This window comes from Cervus canadensis, chromosome 1 (assembly GCF_019320065.1).
Source record: "Cervus canadensis isolate Bull #8, Minnesota chromosome 1, ASM1932006v1, whole genome shotgun sequence".
In the NCBI taxonomy this organism is placed as follows: domain Eukaryota; kingdom Metazoa; phylum Chordata; class Mammalia; order Artiodactyla; family Cervidae; genus Cervus; species Cervus canadensis.
The window spans coordinates 73257337-73273995 of NC_057386.1; the positions used below are offsets into that span (position 1 = coordinate 73257337).

The following is a 16659-nucleotide window of genomic DNA, read 5'->3' on the forward strand; positions in this document are numbered from 1 at the left end:
AGTGGGAAAGAATCTGCCTGCCGACACAGGAAATGTGGGTTCGATCCCTGGGTGGAGAAGATCCCCTGGAGAAGGAAATGGCAACCCACTCCAGTATTCTTAGTCTGGGAAATTCCATGGACAGAGGAACCTGGCAGTCACAGTCTAAGGGCTCTCAAAAGAGTTAGATATGACTTAGTGACTAAACCGGAGAAGGCAGTGCCACCCCACTCCAGTCCTCTTGCCGGGAAAATCCCATGGATGGAGGAGCCTGGTAGGCTGCAGTCCATGGGGTCGCTAAGAGTTGGACACGACTGAGCAACTTCACTTTCACTTTTCACTTTCATGCATTGGAGAAGGAAATGGCAACCCACTCCAGTGTTCCTGCCTGGAGAATCCCAGGGACGGGGGAGCCTGGTGGGCTGCCGTCTGTGGGGTCGCACAGAGTTGGATACGACTGAAGTGACTTAGCAGCAGCAGCAGCAGTGACTAAGCAACTCGCTAATTTGCCAAAGAAGATCAGGGTAGGGGAACAGATGGGGACAAGGTCTATTATCCTTCCTCCCATCCTAGGGAAGAATTCCCAGATGTGTCTGAGGAGCTTCTGGGCATTGACACTTCCAGGCGTACCAGCCAGCATGCCGCCTGCCATGGGGTGTGATGTGTGGGCATGGTACCTTTGTGAACAGCTCTTATTATTGGAGAAGAACTGAAGGTACTTTGGAAGAACTAAGGATCGTATAGGGTGGCCCCTGGGGAAACTGAAGCAACTTAACATGGTCTTGGGGCCCTTTGGCTTCTCTTCCAGCCACTATCACTTGGGGAACACCCCCTTTTTCATAGGTGAAAGCACATTGATGTGGGGGGGCTGGGGCATTTTCTCACTCATGGTAAGAAAGTGGCAGAGTGTGTTGTAAAGGCTTTTTTAAAAAGTCTTATTTTATATTGGAACTTAGCTGATTAACAGTGTTGTGTTAGTTTCAGGTACACAGCAGAGTGATTGAGCTATCCATATACATGTGTCTGTTCTTTAAATTCTTTTCCCATTGAGATTCTTACAGAGTCTTGAGCAGAGTTTCCTGTGCTGTTTAGTAGGTCCGTGATGCTGTACAGGCGTTTGTTGCCAGGTAACAAAGGCAGGGGGCGCATGGGAAGAGGGGCTCATGTTGAGGTTGGGAAATTCAGTCCTGAGCCAGATGGTGTTGTGGGGTGAGGGTGCAGGGCTGCCAGAGGGGCACACCTGTGGACTAGCTAAAAAGAAAATGATTTCTCCTCTCTTGGGTTTGATTTATCTAGAAGCCACCCCTGAGGATGCCTGGTTGGATAAAGATTCTTCCTCTGGTCTGAGAGCACTGACCCTGTCGTGGGGGTCTCCCAGGTCTGCATCCTAAACCTCTAGTTGACCTTTTCCCTGGGAAAACTAACAAGTTGTGATTCTACCAAAATCTGGACCAATTAGAGAAGCTGAAGAAGAAGAAATAGATACCATCCAATTCTCTATTTCCAAGCTAGATCTTAGATAATGAAATCGAAGTGAAAAAGTGAAAATCGCTCAGTCGGGTCCCACTCTTTGTGAACTCATGGACTACATAATCCATGGAATTCTTCAGGCCAGGATACTAGAGTGGATAGCCTTTCCCTTTGTATCATTTAAGAACATTTCTCTGGGTTCAATTCCAGGGATGGAACCCAGGTCTCCCGCATTGCAGGCGGATTCTTTACCAGCTGAACCACAGGGGAAGCCCAAGAATACTGGCGTGGGTAGCCTATCCCTTCTCCGGCAGATCTTCCCGACCAAGGAATCAAACCAGGGTGTCCTGCATTGCAGGCGGATTCTTTACCCATTGAGCTACCAGGGAAACCCAACGACCCTAGCATTTATGCCTTAACAAAGAGGGGGACTGGAAGAGAGTTACTTGGCTGGAACCAAGGTTGGTGAAGCTCACAGGATGGTGGGAGGGGGGTGAAGGAAGAGAAGGGTGGTAGGGTTGGAACACACTACACAGAAATGTCCAGGATAGAAGCAGGGAAGCCAAGGGTGAGCCTTTCCTTAACCTCACATCGCTCCTGGACAGGGGCCGAAGTCTGCTGGAAGCCTCGCACTGACTTCTCCTCCTGCTCCGTGGGTCAGGCCATTTGGGAGCTCTCGCCCTCTGGGTACAGCAGGCTTGGCCCCTGACCCCCGCTGGGCAGTGGTACTTGTGGGAAGAACAGCCACAGCAGCAGGACTTGGGTGAGGCTGCCTGGTAGGGGAATGTCTGCATTGCAACCAGAGCTTCTAAATTGGCTCAGTGGTAAAGAATTCGCCTGCCAATGCAGGAGACCTGGGCTCCATTCCTGGGTTGGGAAGATCCCCTGGAGGAGGGAATGGCAACCCACTCCAGTATTCTTGCCTGGAGAATTCCATGACCAGAGGAGCCTGATGGAGCCCAGTCCATGGGGTCTTGATCGGATAAGACTTAGCAATAAGTCATGTCATAAATAACAAGTTACTCAGTAGAATTAAAATGTCCCAAGGGTAATCAGGCACTGTTAATAAGCTGAACAAAGAGAATCTTTCCTGATTGCTACCTAAGTCAATGTTTGTTTGTTTTTTTAATCTTTATTTCGGATTAAATTATTTCCATAATTAAGGGTAAAGCAAACATATTTCCTTGGGTCCATTATTTTAGGTGATTATGATTTCCATGAACATTGGAAATCCTGAGTATCATTTGAATATTTGCCTGCATGCTTGTGGGAAGCTTCTGTAGCCTTTTCTTGGTAGTAAGTCCAGTTTTTCTAAATTCTTCCCTTTCTTTCAGGTATTCCATTTTGCACTCTTCATAAATGGCTGGATCAGCCATTAGCGGTTAGACATTCTTGCAATGCAGAATTTTCTTTCTGGCGTTTTACTGCCATAAGGATTCCAGAGACCTTGCAACATTTAGTGAAATGTTAAACTTGTTCAGAACATCTCTCAGGCCTTTTCCCTCATTATTTTAGGGATCAAAACATCTTTCCCAACATGTCTGAGATGCTGCTCTGTGGAGTCGAGCCCAGATTGGGGTTAAAAAATTAGGTCTGTCTATATACCATTGCTTAGAGGAGACTACAAAGCCACAGGATACTAGAGTCTGTTGCTGGAGCTCCCCACTGTGAAAAAGTCACAAATGAACTGTAATTGTTTTGGACTAGACATAAAGACATGATGTAGAGATTGACCTTCAAGGCCACAATGCAAGTATATGTGGGGGATGAGCAAACAGTTCCAGTTATTGAAATTCTAGCCTCCTGGTACTTCTTGTTCTGCATGGTGAGCAGTGGCCTCTGCCCACTCTTACTTCTCTAGACCAGCATTCTCACCTCTATTCAGGATCACAAATAACTACAGGGAATGGGTAAGAATGATCCGCTGAATTTCATACTCAAAGCAAGGCTGGAAAGAGCCCTGGAAGATGGGAAGTATTTAAAAAGGATCCTTCTTTAGGATGGTACTGATGAACCTATTTGCAGGGCGGCAATGGAGATGCAGACCTGTGGACACAGTGGGGGAAGGAGAGAGTGGGATGAACTGAGAGAGTAGCATTGAAACATATACATTATCATCTGTAAAATGGATAGCCAGTGGGAATTTTCTGTATGATGCAGGGTGCCTAAACCCTGTGCTCTGAGACAACCTAGAAGGGTTGGAGTGGGAGGTGGGAGGGCGGTTCTCGAAGGAGGGGACGTGTGTTTACGTGCAGCTGATTCATGTTGATGTATGGCAGAAACCAACACAACATTGTAAAGCAATTATCCTCCAATTAAAAAAGAAAAAAAAGCCTAAAAATAAAAGGCTCCTCTTTTCTAAGGGGGAAATTAGAGAATATTCCAGGTTTATGTCTCATCTTCACCCTTCCTCAGTTTTCTTCTCACTTTCATTCAGTATCACACCAGTTGAATAGCTTCTGTGCTCAAGACATTGTGCCAAGCATCACTACAGATGCAAGGATGGGTGAGCCATGGATCCCTTTCTGGTGGGAGTTCTAGGAGGGGGCCAATGACAGTTCTTGACACAAATAACTGTGATAGAAGGCCCATTTGGTAAATCCAAAGATAGTGCTTGTGTGGCTCAAATAGGGAGAAATGTGTCCCCCTTGAGAAGGGTCAGGAAAGACATTTTGAAGAAAGCAACATTTGCAATGGGCCCTGAGAAATGAGTAGCATTTAATTAGTGGGAGGAAAATTGAGGGTTGGATGAGTGTATCTGGAGGAGGAAACAGTCGAGCAAAGGCCCAAGGACAGGGGACCTGGTAAGGACTCAGAGGTAGGTAGGTAGGAGCATGGTGTGTGTGTGTGGGTGTGTGTGTGTGTGCGCGAGCGCGTGTGTGTGCATGTGCTAAAGTGTATGACATGTACAGAAGAGGCCTAGGAGCAATACTCTGTTCTTCTGATATCACTGATATAGTACTGAAGCTTCAATACTTTGACCATCTGATACAAAGAGTCAACTCATTGGAAAAGACCCTGATGCTGTGAAAGATTGAGGACAGGAGGGGAAGGGGGTGACAAAGGATGAGATGGTTGGATGGCATCACTGACTCAATGGACATGAGTTTGAGTAAACTCCGGGAGATGGTGAAGGGCAGGGAAGCCTAGTGTGCTGCAATCCACGGGGTCGCAAAGAGTCAGACATGACTCAGCAACTCAACAACAACAACAACAACAGCATACCACATCCCTAGAGCAGAGGTCTTTCAGAACCAGTGATTGAACAGAATATATATTAGGTGATAAAGGGCAAATGGCAGAGTTTCCTATCTGTGTTTCCTATGTTCTACCAACATATATCTATGTTTCCTCTTCCCACTATTTATATTTCTCCCTCCTTTTATTCCCAGCTATTATAGGAAGCAAATTTGGCCTTCCACATCAGTAAAGGCATCCATGCTGCTTCAGAAGATATAGCATTGAATTTTTAAACACACAGGCAATTTTTCCTTAAAAGTAAGTGAAAGAAAACCTGGTGTAGCTTTGGCTTCACAAGTAAACACTCAGTTTAACATTTCAGTTTCTCAAAATTGCTCTGGCTGTCTAGCTGTGTGTGCTCTGATGCTAATAAGCAAGACAGGTCTTACCAGCTATTCAACAATCCCAAGCAAGTAACATGTCTGAACAGAACATATTTTGACTACTTTGCATAAAAAATTAAAAGTTTGGTGACCTAATATTTTGGTTACATAAATATTGATATTTAATGAAATATTTGGGGGCAGAAACAACACCATTCAACTCTTCTAGAATTTGAGGAAGTCTCATGGCTACCCTGACTCCAGAGGGTTTACTTGGCATGATGTCGTTCCTAGGTGGAAGTGTTCATGAAAAGATTTAATCTGTTTATTTGAGTGAAAACAACAGCAGCGGGAAGGTTCACTGAGTCAAAACCTGGTCACATTAACCAGATTTGACAGACTTTCATATGGTTGATGTCTGGGCAAGCAGTCCCCTAACTGCTTGGGAAATGTGAAAAGTGGGTGAGTCGGGAAGGAAAATCTCTCCCAGCTCATAGAATTCCCCATGTAACATTAGAAATTCACCGAAAGCTCTAAAATACAGATCTCTCTTGGAAGAGTTGACCTCATTTGTCATTCAAGCGGTACAAATTGCTCAGATGCATTGTACTCTCATTTCACAAGTTGAGCCAGGGTATGTGGAGGCATTGGAAATATTGGTAAGAGGTTGATGTTTGGAAGGGAAGGATTCATTTTTAAGATGTTTGTCTCTCTGAGATGTTGGCCTCTCTTATGTACGTACTTGGCTGAGCCTGGTTTTAGTTGCAGGATGAGAAACCTTTTCTAGTTGCAGCAGGTGAATTTTTAGTTGGGGCACATGAAGTCTTAGTTGTGGCATGTGGGGGTCTAGTTCCCTGACCAGGGATTCAACCTGGGCCCCCTGCATTGGGAGCACAGTCTTAGCCACTGGACCACCAGCAAAGTCCCTAGATGATTTTGTTCTGTTTTTCTTGTAGAGGAGACCCTAGTAGTATTTCCTGGTCTTTATGACTGAATGTGAGACCTCATCAGAGTTCTGGAAAACTCCAGGAGCTGGAAGGGAGCTCTGGTAGAGGAGATGATGCAGGCCCTGGGTGGAAGGAGAGGGAGGCTGGGAGATGGGAAGGTTGTAAACCTAATATTACCTACTTCAAAATATTGCCCAAGGACCTAGTAGTAGGAATCACTCCTTGACATTGATAAAAACCTGCTTACTGCCTGTTTTCTACTCAATGTATGAATTGCTTTAAATAAATATTGTAGACCTGTTTTGAATTTTTCCTCTCCCTGTAGATAATTAGAGGGATCTAGTAGGCAACTCATTACTTTGGAGTGAAACAGTCTCTGGTCCTTATCCTAGTTCTGTCAATCATGTGCTGTGAAATGCTGGGCATATTACTTGACCTCTCTGAGCACCCTTTTCCCCTATGTGTAACAGAAGAGGCAATAGTCTCTGTCTTGCAGGTTTAACATGAGAACTAAATAAGAAAATGTATGTTAAAAAAATCTGTGCAGGATACTGTCAGTACATACTATATACATACTATATTTCTTTTCCATAGTGCTTCATTTCATTTTGGAATTCTGGAAGGACAGTCTCTCAGTGAAGAGCTGGCAGGGCACTGGGTTATTCTTTTTTTAATGTCTTTTTTTTTTTTTGCTGTGCTGAGGAGCATGTGGGATCTTAGTTCCCCGACCAAGGATCTCACCTGTGCCCCCTGCATTGGCATCTTAACCCCTGGGCCACCAGGGAAATCCTTGCACTGGGTTATTCTTGATAGGGTCCTCCAGCTCTCAGCTACAGCCCACACCTCCCAGGCTGAAGCTGACTCATTCTCTCAGGGGACCTGGGAGCAGAAGAAGAAATGGACTTGGGTTCAGTGCCAACTAGAGCAGAGCCTTTCCAGAGCTGTCCCAAGCCCAAGGCGTTTCCCTGGAGCCGGACCAGCGCTGAATGGAAGGGGCCTGGCTTTGCTGCGTTTGGCTTGCATTCGAGTTTCCAACGAACCCTACCAGTGTCCTGCCAGACATGAGATGCTGCACCCTTTTCCCTCAAAGCTGTTTACGGTAATTAATCAAGGCATTTTGGAGCAGGAAATCTTCATGGAGAGGCTGTTTCCCACAGACATTCCAGCCTGGAACACATCTTCCAGGCTCAAAATATTTTACAAGTTCTCGTCCCTACAACTTTATAAATTACTGTTCAAGCTGGAAACAGTTGATAATTTATACATGTTTCTTAATTGAATGTCATTTGAGGTGAAAAAAATCAATCATTAGCCCAGCAACCATCCACTAAGTTGTAGAATTAACCCCAGCCTCTCTTATCTGCGTGGTGAAAGTACTTTCGGAAACTATAGGCCTAAAGAGAAAAAATAACTGGGGAGGTACCATGTGTGCGTGTGTTGATTTGTTTTTGTGCCTGATTCTCTGGAAGGGTGAAATAAAACTTCTGAAAGAATAGTTTATGGTAATTTGCAAAATGTAGTTTGTCTGACATAGGAGACTATGAACCTTGAGAGTGACACATCTAAACTTAATCTGGCTCCCCCACAAAAAGGAAGAACAGTCACTGGGCCTTCACGCTAAGGAGTGGAGTTTCTGGGGGAGGGGCTAGGAGGTTAGCATTTTCTTCTTACTGCTCAAAGTCCCCTTAGGATTTCCCTGGTGGCTCAGATGGTAAAGAATCTGTCTGCAATGCAGGAGACATAGATTCGATACCTGAATCGGGAAGATTCGGAGAAGATCCACTTGGAGAAGATCCACTCAAGAAGGGAATGGCAATCCTCCCTTGCCTGGAGAATCCCATGGACAGAGGCTACAGTCCATGGGATTATAAAGCGTAGGACATGACTGAGCAATTAACACTTGCAGAGTCCCCTTTAAGAGGCAAGGAGGACTTACTCTGCTCTTCAGATGGTCTTTTCAATTTTATTTTCCTTTTCTCCCCCTGTGTGGCGTGTTTAAAGTGATGGGACTGAGTTAGCCGGTCATTGGAAAGGCCCCTTGGGCCTTTGGAAGTTCTGGGATAAAAGTCCCTGGGAAAGGGAGGCACAGGCCTGGTTCTTGTTCTGGTGCAAAAACACACTCTTGCCTCAAATTTATCTTGTCTCCTCCTGTTCTGGAAATGGAGAATCCTGGGGACAAGGTTTGAGGGGGTCTATCAGAGTGATCCTCAAAATGTGGTGTCCAGACCAGGTACCTCAGCATCACTTGGGAGCTTGAAAGAAAGGCCAGAGTCCTCAGGCCCCCCACCCCCCGCCCCCAGATCTGCTGAATCAGAATCTACGTGCGTAGAGCCCAGGAGGGTTTCCCATGTGGCTCAGTGGTAAAGAACCTGCCTGCCAACGCAGGAGACGTGGGTTCGATCCTTGGGTCGGGAAGATCCCTTGGAGAAGGAAATGGCAACCCACTCCCGTATTCTTGCCTGGGAAATCCTATGAACAGAGGAGCCTGGCGGGCTACAGTCCATGGGGTCGCAAAGAGTCGTATACAGCTGAGCGACTAAACAACAACAATAAGAGCCCAGTAACCCAGGTCGTAAAAAGCCCTCAAGGTTTTCCTAGTTCAGATTAAAATTGGAGACTGCTGGCCTTGGAAAGCCTATTTCCAGGCTAAGTCTTAACAAGGCACAGCTGGAAGGGGCTTTGCCTGCCGGGCTCATGGAGAAGGACAGATCCGGAGTCAGAAGCCCCGTAGCTTATAGAGCACGTGGGTCCGAATGACTCTGTCCTGTTGGACCTGCAGCAACTGTAAGTACCTTTGAGGAATCAGGTTTTTGAATCAACCTGCTTCTTGAATATTGGAGCTAATATTAGTTAATGAGCTGGTACATTGACAGGGCCTGAAAGTTACTGGATAAATAGGCCTAAAGAAAATGTAACATTCACCATAGGTAGCCAACAAGGGATAAGGCTGGATAATGGAGGCCAAAGTTTTCATTATTTTTAGTCGTGTTTTCAAAGAGAAGGAGTATTTCTTGTTCATTGCGCGCTGTTGTTTGTTTTATGGGGCGGGGAGGCCTACAAAGGTAAGCGAGGTTGAAGGGACTCAGTGCTGGCACCTACCATCTATATGGCCTGAAGCAAGTTGCTTAACCTCTGAGACTTATTTTCATTGTGTATGAAATAGATTAATACAGAGTTCTCAGCACTGGTATAAGGTTAGAGATTCCAGGTAACCCCACTGATATGCCTTAATGAAGGCGGGTCAATAGATCACCCAGAAAGAATGGATTTCTCTTTGGCTTTGGAGGCATCCTGTGTTTCCTTTCTTCTTAAAGATTCATCTTCCTAATTCTTTGCTTAAACCGAGATGAAGATTCCCTTCTATGGTAGGAAGGATTCCGTTGTATGTGGGAATGAACCTTTGTGGCTGGAGTTTGCCAAGGAGACATGCCAGCCTTTTGCAGATGACTGGGAGTTGGCTTGGAGAAGGACATGGCACCCCACTCCAGTATTCTCGCCTGGAGAATCCCATGGACAGAGGAACCTGGTAGGCTGCAGTTCATGGGGTCACAAAGAGTCAGATACGACTGTGCGACTTCACTTTTACTTTTCACTTTCATGCATTAGAGAAGGAAATGGCAACCCACTCTAGTGTTTTTGCCTGGAGAATCCCAGGGACAGAGGAGCCTGGTGGGCTACTGTCTATGGGGTCGCATGGAGTCGGACACGACTGAAGCGACTTAGCAGCAGCAGCAGCAGGGAGTTGGCTGCTAAATGTTGGTCTGTTCCAAGGTCATAAGTCATTGGAAATACTGCGCATGTGTGCTCAGTGACGTCTGATTCTTTTCGACCCCATGGACTGTAGCCCACTGTCCATGGAATTTCCCAGGCAAGAATACTGGACAGGGTTGCCATTTCCTCCTCCAGGGAATCTTCCTGATCCAGAGTTTGAAGCCACATCTCCTGCATTGGCAGGAGGATTCTTTACCACTGAGCCACCTGGGAAGCTGGAAATCATGTGTATACTTGTTTATGTACCAGTTCTAGGTGCACTCTGCGTACTTGATGGAGGGCAAGCAGAGCAACGCAGAGTGACTGGGAGATAAGTCTGTGCTCAGGCAACAAGGCAGGCCCAGCTTGGGAGGTGGGGCAGAGAGGACTCCCTTGCCTTGATGGAGGCTGGTTCTGATAAAGCTACACCAGTGACTACTCCAGAGACACCTTGGGTAAAACACAAGGGTTGTTGCACCTTGATTTTTTCATCTGCAAAATAGTGATATAGCCTGGGCCTTGCATCACATTGCCCTGAGAATTAAATGAGATGAATTTATATAGCCAGCCCATGATAGACTACTTTCTACCAGAGTCTCTCAATCCTACTGGCCTTCAGTATTTTTCATGATTTGGTGTCTCCCTATTTTCTCCCAGAAAAGCACCATTTTCAATCTGTAAAGCGTAAGAATAGGTGATTTCCATCTGATATGTCACACTATGATCTGCCAAAAAGAAAATATCTTTATTGGCTAGGGGAACTAGCTAAATACTTTCTCATCTTCATACTCCAGAGCACAGCAATAGCCTGGTCTTCCTTTCTCTCTCTTTCTCTCTCCCTTTCTTTCTCTGTTTCTCTCTCTCATTCTTTTGAGGCATGCTAGATTCTGAATACAGTCATGAACCCAGGAAAACTCCCAAGGTTTTCAGGCCCTCATTCTGCTCCAGTGTTGAAACAGAGAAAGGGTAGAATCAGGACCTCTGCAAACATCCTCACACCTGTTTTTTGTTTTTTTTTTTCTCAGTCATTCTCTTAATTTTGTTGAGGGTAACTTTGTTTTTTTTTTTCTTAAAACATATTAAATCAAGATTTTCCTTGATGGTTGTTTTTCAGCCAGTGCCATGTTAACTTGCTTCTTTATACTTTCTGTTCTTTCACACAAACTAGAGACTATGGTGAAATGGCAGCATGGTGATGAGGAAATTCCACATGCTCTCAAGTTCAGTAGGCCTGGGTTCAGTTGACTCAAAAGTCTGAATGTCACCTGTGATTTCAGACAAATCACTTAACCTCTCTGACCTTTAATTCCCTTATCTATAAAAGGAAGAAAATAAAGGACGCCTATTTCATAGGACGTTGTCTCTGTTAAGATGGCTAAAGGACTTTGCACAAGGTGAGCAATAAACAGGATAGCTGTGACGAAATCCTAGCCCTGGAGATGATAACATTCCTCTGAAAGTTTTTTAAATTTTTATTTATTTTTCATTGCTAGTTCTTGGTTGCTTCACGTGGGCTTTCTTTACTTGTGAGCGGGAGCTACTCGTTGCCGTGGCTTCTCTCGTTGCAGGGCACAGGCTCTCGGCGCGCGGGCTTCTATAGTTGGGCACAGGGGCTCAGTAGTTGCAGCCAGTGGGCTCTAAGCACAAGTTCAGTAATTGTGGTCCACGGTCTTACTTGCTCTGTGGAATATGGAATCTTTCCGGACCAGGGTTTGAACCCATGTCCCCTGCATTGATAGACAGATTCTTATCCACTCAGCCACCCGGGAAGTCTCCGCTGAAATTTTAACAAAAGTTGAGCTCTTCACCAGTCAGTCCTAAAGGAAATCAACCCTGAATATTCATTGGAAGGACTGATGTTGAAGCTCCAATACTTCGGCCACCTGATGTGAAAGAGCTGATTGATTGGAACGACCCTGATGCTGGGAAAGAGAGAAGGCAGGAGAAGGAGATGACAGAGGACGAGATGGTTGGATGGCATCGTCGACCCAATGGACATGAATTTGAGCAAACTCTGGGAGATGGTGGATTACAGGGAAATCTGGCATGCTGCAGTCCAAAGAGTTGGACATGACTGAGTGACTGAACAGCTTCACCATTACCCTTGAGGCATTCTTCTCCTTTTGTACACAAGGAATGGAGGCCCAGAGAGGTGAATATGATCAGAGGTATGAATCTAGAGAGAAAAAAAACCAGGATTCAGCCCAGATTTTTTGGGACCCTAAATTTACAGCTCCTTTTACACCATCCCAGCTGCCCTCTCATGATAAAAACTTAATTCTCTGTGGTACAATGAGACCCAAAATTGTGAATGCCAAAAACAGATGCATGTGCCTCTTTAAAGCACTGATTACCTTCTGCCTCACAGGATAATTACTTATGCATATGCAATAGCTTATCTGTTAGCCTATGCAAAAAAAAAAAAAAAGTCGAAGCAGAGCCTAACTGTGGGTGGTCTCGTATTCTCCATAGAATCAACACAGGACCTTGGAGCCAGTGTGTCCTCAATGTATATTCACTGAATAATATCGAGCTGAGTGATGGAGACTTACACCCAGCTTTGTGTAATAGTTACACCAGCTTGCCAGCCTGTTTCTCTTGCGTGTCTTGCAGAGTTTGGTTTAAAAATAATTTCTTACACCTGTCTCTGGTATCAAACTGCTTGAGGTGGTTTATTGCTCCAATTAATCTGTACCTGACTTCGCTGACTCACCTGGGGAGAGCAACAAGTTCACACACCAATGTGAGTGAGGAAGAGGGAGGGGACAGGCTTTTTGTAAATTATCAAGACACAGGCACTGACACAGCAAAGGACGTCTATGCAAATATGTTCTGTTTAATAAATCAGTTAACAGAAGTCCATGTTGCAATCATTTTCAAGCAGTGCTGTGGCAAAAATTAATGAAGTTGTGGGACTTATCAGATAATAACATTGAAAAGTACTTGTCTGCTCGGCTCAGTCATCCTGCAGGCTCCTCATCCCACCTGATCCTGTGCGCAAGCAGCTCTGCTCTTAATGACGGATTTAAACTATCAGTGATTTTGCGTGTTCAGTTATAGGGTTGTTTCTGGTTCATTTCATGCTGTACAGACTTGCTCTCTTTGAGTGTGAGTTAGTTTCAGAAATGACTTAGTGACACCAGGGAGGAGAAGACCAATCAGACAGAAGCAGTCCACTCAGGGATTTAGCGCAGCACAAGGGAAAATTGATCATGATAATTCAGTCTTAGTGGATGTATTTTCAGAACTAACCAATTCGAGGAATAAATTAGGGTCTCAGGGGAATAAGTTAGGGACTTGTGAAGTTTCCACCGAGGTGGGCACAGTGGCAGTCAGGGTCACAGGCTTGGTACTCGGGAGTCATCATTTTCTTTTTGCAGTTTAGTGACTGCTTTTTTAGGTGTTCCCTGGTGGCTCAGAAGGTAAAGAATCTGCCTGCAATGCTGGAGACCCAGGTTCAATCCCTGGGTCAGAAGGCTCCTCTGGAGAAGGCAATGGCAACCCACTCCAGTATTTTTGCCTGGAGAATTCCATGGACAGAGAAGCTTGTAGTCCATGGGGTCCCAAAACAGTCAGATACAACTGAGCAATTAACACTCTCACTGTGGCTGGACACTATTATGTAAGCTCATTGACTGCTTTATGCCTTGGTTTGTTCGCTTGGGACAGTGGTTCTCAACTGGGACCGTTTTGCCCCCCTGCAGACCACATGGCAATGAGTGGAGACAGTTTTTCGGTTGGCACCAGCAGGGGAAGGATAGTGGTACTCCTGACATCTAGTGGGTAGAGGTCAGAGAGGTTGCTAAACAACCCTTATAGCCTAGGGTGGCCCCCACAGCAAAGAATTATCCAGTTCAAAATGTTAGTAGTGCCAAGAAGGAGAAACCCCACTTTAGAGAAACAAGCCCCTTGAACCACAACCCCTACCCCATGCAGCGTTAGGCGATTTGTAGAAGACTTTGAGATCCTTGGATCAAAGTTGCTGTGTAAGTTAAAAAAAAAAAAAAAAAGAAAGAAATCGTGTTGTTACAAGTCCCTAGGCCTCTGTGAAGCTTGCTGACAGGGCCTGACTCAGCTCCTTCTCAACATTTTAAAGGGTTATCTTTGCTCTCATTGGGATTTGTCTTTTTTTTAAAAGCTCGTTTTTCTTCCTAAGTCCTTTAACTTTTAAAGGATTGGTCCTGAAGAGCCTTAATGAGAACTTTGCAAACTGGTCTTGGTTCTAGACGAAAAGAGACTTCTTTTCCTGAGGTCAAGGAACCTAGTGAGCCTTCAACAATGATCCTATTACTGTCTAACCCAACAGCCAAACAGTTAGGTTAGTAAGAGCAAACTGAGTCTTTTCATTGGCTCTTCTCTTCCCTTCACTCCTGGAAAATTCTCTTCAGCGGTCCGGTGGGATTCACATAGAGAATGACAAAGAAGGGAAAAAACAATTTCCAGAGTAGACGGTCACAAGAATCGTATTTATTTTTTCTGGAACCATCTAGGAAAAAAAGAAAACAGCCAGACAAGACAATTTTAAACCAAGCCTGCTTCTGATTTAAGTCATTTCCTTTCTGCTAGCCTGTCAAAATTCAGCTGCATCCTATCAGGTCAGTCTGAAAACCAGACTGGCACATGAGGTATTTTTGGCACTCCCTGGACTTTGGCAGACTCTAGAAAACATCAAATGTGTCAGAAATCTGGGGAGGCCAGGGGAATGGAGAAATGGAGTTTTTTTTCATGGAAAGTTGGTTGTGTACTTAGGTTGCTGAGAATATTTTCCCTGCGAAACGATGATTTGAATGAAGGCTGCAGATTAGGGGAAAAAATTAAACCACTGAAGATTAGGCAAACGAGTAGAATTTCTACCTAAGAAAACTTATTTTGGCCCATAAACTTCTATTTCATTATCCAAGGAGGAGCATTCTACCAGCTCTGTTAATAATCGTTCATTATTGTTCAGTCAGTTCCTTTAGTGTATGGCAAGAATCATTAAAAAAAAAATGTGAGCTGGAGGGCAGCACTGGAAAGAAGTGAAGGAAGATCCAAGGAGGATGCTCTGAGAGTCAGGGAAAGAGCGAGAGAAACAGATTCCCTCGTGGTGGTCATTGTGGACTGCAGCTTTGCTCGCAGCCTTGCCTTTGATGTCCCTGGGATCCACATTTCTCTGCTTTCCTTCATTCCACTCTTTGAAGGGGATTATGGGAAGACAATTGGCTCCTGATGATGACACTAGCATTATGAATAATGCTTAGGGGCTAGACCTAGGATGCTGAGAACTGACTCTTGGTTTCCCCGAACATTTTGCACAATGTCTGGGATGCCATGTCAGCAGAGTGACTGTCATAAGAAATGTAAGCAGCAGAAATCCATTGGAAGAAGATGTTCAAGACTAGGTATTTAAACAGAATTTTGCAATAGCATCTTCGTCTCGTTTGCGTTGTGGTGTGGTAGTGTTTACCTTGCCTTAATTTTGTTATTTTTTATTCATAGAACTATATAGCTTGAAAAAAATATTCTCTCACTGCTACTTAAGTGTGATTGCTCTTGGCTTCATTATAATTCCTATAATCAGTCACGGGATTGGCAAAAATTCACGACTTATCAAGAAACCAGCGGTCACATCTATGTGCTTGTTTAGATTTTTCTCTTCTGTGTAGACTGGAATTAAAGAAGAAAGTAAGAAACTTGATAGGTAGAATAATTAAGCAGGAATGAAATTTCCCTTGCAGGCTAGAGGTGCGAGCAGGGAGGTTTAACTCTTATAGGAGCAGAACAGGGATGTGGTTATCTCTATGATGAGGAAAGAAAGGGTCTGCTAACCCCACACTCCCAATCCACTCCTTCCCTGCCCTCCCTCTGCCTTGACAGCCACAAGTCTGCTCTCTATGTCTGTTTCATAGATAAGGTCATTTGTGTCATATTTTGGATTCCACATGTACGTGATGTCATATGGTATTTATCTTTCTCTTTCTGACTTACTTCACTTAGTAGGATAGTTGCATCCTTGTTGCTGCAAATGGCATTATTTCATTCTCTTTTATGGCTGAGTAGTATTCCTTTGTATTTATGTACCACATCTTCTCTGCTCATTCATCTGTTGATAGACATTTAGGCTGCTTCCATGTCTTGGCTATCCTGAATAGTGTTGCTGTGAACATACGGGTGTATGTATCTTTTTGAATTATAGGTTCATCTAAATATATACCCAGGAGTGGGATTGCTAAATCATATGGTAGCTCTATTTTTTTTGTTTTTTTAAGGAAACTCCATACTGTTTTCCATAGTGGCTGCACCAGTTTACATTCCCATCAACCATGTAGGAGGTTTCCTTTTCTCCACACCTTCTGCAGCATTTATTATTTGCAGACTTTTTCTTGATGACCACTCTGACCAGTGTGAAGTGGTACCTTATTGTAGTTTCGACTGGCATTTCTCTAATAATGATGAACCTCTTTTCATGTGCCTGTTAGCCATCTGTATGTCTTCACTGGAGAAATGTCTGTTTAGTTCTTCAGTCCATTTTTCGATGGGGTTTTTTTGGGGGGGGAGGGCTGGGATTTTTTTAAAAAGACCTTTAAAAAAATGCTACTACTAAATTAGGATGATGCTATCTTAAAGGACCTGATAGTACATATTTTAGCAACTAGTTAACTCGGCCATTGTAGTCTACATGCGGCACAGAGAACAGGAAAATGAATGAGTATGGCTGTGTTCCAATGAAAGTTTATTTATGGATGCTGAAATTTGAATTTCATGTAATTTTCCACATTTTACAAAATAAACTTCTTCTGATTATTGTCAACCATTTAAAGATGTAAAAACCATTCTTAGTTTGCAGACTGAGGTGGCATAGCAGACTTGACATGTGGTCTATACTCTGCAGACCCCTGGTTTAGAGGGAAACAAAATGGACTTGAACTTGGGCAAACTTCTAGAGATGGTGAGGGACAGGGAGGCCTGGC

At 44.4% G+C, this 16659-nt stretch overlaps 1 pseudogene; it reads right to left on the reverse strand.

Moving 5' to 3' along the window:
- Window positions 1-2642: 2642 nt before the first annotated feature.
- Window positions 2643-3022, reverse strand: LOC122438808 (annotated as a pseudogene).
- Between the last annotated feature and the right edge of the window lie 13637 nt (window positions 3023-16659).